Source organism: Strix aluco, chromosome 4 (assembly GCF_031877795.1).
Source record: "Strix aluco isolate bStrAlu1 chromosome 4, bStrAlu1.hap1, whole genome shotgun sequence".
Taxonomy (NCBI): Eukaryota; Metazoa; Chordata; class Aves; order Strigiformes; family Strigidae; genus Strix; species Strix aluco.
Window position 1 is genome coordinate 56,540,481 of NC_133934.1, and position 3,821 is coordinate 56,544,301.

Below are 3,821 nucleotides of genomic sequence, written 5' to 3' on the forward strand. Positions count from 1 at the left end.
AACCCAATCAAGCACAGGCACAAGAGCACTACACTACATCACAGAAAGGGTTGGTTGTTTTTTCAACATTAAGTAAAAATAATGACTTTTTTTTCTTCTAACACAAGCTAAGATTGCAAGTTAAAAGACCGAGCAAGATAGCTAGTAATCAGTAGGAAATTAACAACTATCCATGAAGGTAGTCAAGATAAGGAAAAACAGTATTGGACTGGAATTAAACAGGGTGAAATAACTGAAAGGCTTTGTTCATCTGTGTAGGACGTTCAGATACAAAAGTCTTGTTTGTGATTCAGAGAAACAAAATAGGAATAAAAATTTCAGAGAAAATGTTTTCCAAATTCTTTGATCTGGAGTTTGGTCTAAAGAAGCAGCTCTCCAAGAGTTTTATTAAACAGCTTCGGTAAAAAACCAAGCATTTTTCTAACAAATCAATTGTAGTTTATATTCTTTCCTTGCACGTGTCCTGTATAATGAATTACGTCTTCATCAGCATCTTCATCAGCACAGCGCTTCTGATGTGTTTTTAGGTACAGTCTTTTTATTTTCTTGTACAGAACAGAGACACCCAAAAAAGCCCCCTGCCAAAATATGCTGACCCCCCCAGTCTCCTTAATTTCTAGAGGAAGAGGAAAGAGCAAGTGGAATATCAAGCACCACAGAACCCACCATATCACTATTACAGATGCTGTTGTTCATCTGCATCCATGATTCTCCCTGTGAGAGACAACTCCCAAAGTCTTCTGTCACACACAGAAACTGCAAATTACACTGTCACAAGACAGAACAGCTTTTTGAGTGTGGTACAAACATCCAGGTCCCTTTGGATACTGTAGTTGCCTATACTCTGCTTTTTTGATTTAGTCTTCTACCTTGAAGTATGTAACAATTCTTACTTGAGGTTGTTTGTTGTTAGAGTCAGGAACTGCTACCACTCTAAAAGAAATCAAATTTGGGTCCGGTGAATCTTTCATAGTGCTTTCACCCAGAGCAGCAGTTAATAACTACATTATGGAGAATTACATTATATCCTAAATTTACATGCTATCCATAAATTCAAGCTACATCCTCCCTGCAGTTCACTTCCTATGTCGTTCAATATCTCCTATTTTTACCCCAAACCTTAAACGCTGTAGCACTCAACTTTAAAATGAAAGATGTAGAAATTGTAGAGGGTTTTTAAAATTAGAACAAAGCATCATGATCATAATAGGGACTACAAAACATGTAAATACATTATCTTCTTCAAAAACACTGTAATAAGTAAAAAAATAACCAAAACTCTATGTTGGGTACAAAAGAAATGTACTAGGGATTAAGCCCTAAAAATAAAATGTAACCTTATCTTTGACAGGTGGATTGTATCTACTGCTAGCAGTCTTACAGCTTTCTGTCTAGTTTTCATTTTAGCAACCTTTGTCAGCTTGTGACACCCGTACATTTTGAAATGAACTGCAAGATAGGGAGAGGAGTTTCTTCTCAAATCTTAAGACAGATAACTTGTGCATCAAGTATTTTAAGAGCTGAAAAGGCAGCTACAGCATTCCTGAAAACTTTGGAATATTATAGTAAAATAAAAGTCAAGAGCTACAATATGCATTTGGTGCATATGCATACATGAAATTGTTTGCTGGCACCTACCAATCTATACAGAGTAACTGCCTGCAGAAGGATAATCCAAGTCAGTACCATTTTCCATATGTATTTCTGATTTCTGAAATAAAACATGCATTTCTAGAGACAATTTTTCTCTAGCATCTTTTTTTCTAGTCAAACTTCCATTGAGGAATTCTGAACAATTTCAATCGTTTTGGAAATGGCCTCACAGCATCTGTGCTTTCTTGCACCTATCACATAGGCTGGAAGCTCAAACATCTGAAGCTGTTGCAACATACTCAAGGAATCAACTACAGCTGACTAGTTCCCATAACTGTAGAGGAGTGGAGATGAGTGGGACTCTGAGCCTCTTGTTATATGTTGTTGTTCTTACAATCAGATTTCTAAGTAGTTTTGACTTGATTTAAACTTTTTGTGGGATTATTATTTTTTTTAAATTTCAAGGGATCTGAAAGATTTCAATTCTACTGCTTAGCATTATTGTCTAGAGTTAAAGGAAATGCTAGTTCAATCCCTGTTTTGAATTTAGCAACAAGTTACATGTTCAGAGAAGTTAAAACTTGGCTCAACACTGTTTGCCTCTGTAAATGGCTTCATTAGAATTGCATGGAGTAGAAAAACAGTCATCCAAGACTGTTGTCTCCCTGGATCTTAGTTGCCTTCAAATTCACACAGATGAGATGCTCCAGTACAAGACAAAACAACATGCAGATATGTAAATCTGTTCACCTATGTACAGGTAAAGCCAGTGGTTTCTTAAAAAATTACAGATTGAAACACAGAAATTGGCACACACAACTGAATCTTTATGTGTATCAAATAGGAGATGTTTCCACTGCTATCATTAGCATAACTGAATGTAATTTATGCATGTTCAAGTCATCTTTAAACTATGTAGATCAGGTTTTACAGCTCTTTTAACTAAGGCAATGCAAAGCTTCAGGCAGGGCCAATACTTCAACATATAGAAGACCACAATGAGTTCCAGACTACCCTTAGATTGGGCCTGATACTTAATTTAGCTGGTTATAGTTGAGACCAAATTTTTAGCTTGATGCTTTAAACCCTTATTCAGTAAAGAACTCATCAAAAGGTCAAAACCCCTAAACTTTAAGTACCGATTTAATTTTTCAATTCATTTTTCCTGAAATCATAGACAGTAATTATGTATTGCATTTTTGACAGGTTTCTCCCATAGACCATTTCACTTTTCGGCATATCCCTTCTTCAAGGGATCAGAAGAACTCTAGGGTTTATCCTTTGTCCATGTTATTGCTCTTTATAAGCTTTTGGCTCCCAAATCAATTGTTCTTCCTTCTTTAGTGTCTTTTATAGGTGTGGAGGTTTTGTGGTTGTGAAATTTACTGAAGTGTGTCTAGTGAAATGTACTGAAGTGTGTATTCTTGGGTCATGAACCACATCATGAAAAAAGAGGAAACTTTACAACAGTGATCTGTTTACGACAGTATACTATCTACAACAGTACTGCTAACACAGAATACCTTCCCTTACCCTAAGGAAACAGCAAATGTTTAAAGGATTTAAAGGTGAAAAGTACCATGCAGGTGTATTATTATTATAATCTGATGAACTAGGAATGGTCAAATGGTTTTAAAAAGTCAGTGAACATTCATAGTTACTGTAACATGTTCTTGTCACACACAAGAGTAGCATTTACAAACAGCTTATACCCAAGGAATCAACAAAAGAAAGAATTAAAGGAAAGAACATGGAGCAGGTGGACTCTTCTTCACAGAAACTCAGAGGGCATAAAGTGACTAATAAATGCTTTTTCCCTACAGCAAATATCATAGACTACTATAACTATATTTTAACATTTATATTTTAAAATAAGTATCATTTACAACTACTGTGCAGTTTCCCTTAAAGTTTTTATCAACCAGACACCTAAAGAACTTATTTTATCTAATGTAATTACAGATGACACTCAAATAAAATCTTAAAATAAATCCTTTACCTCATAGAAAATATATTTTAATAGTGAATTCAAAATAAAAGATTTGTCCCTTCCTGCCAGAAAATATGTCAAGAAACAGTATCTTCTTTGAAGTTGTAAATCTTGCCTAAAAAACAATGAGAAAAGTAACTTACTAGAGAATTACTACGCTTCTTTCAAAGCTTAGTAGTGACTGAAATAGAATATATTATTTTATGAATTTCCTTGCACACATCTTACAACACCAGAG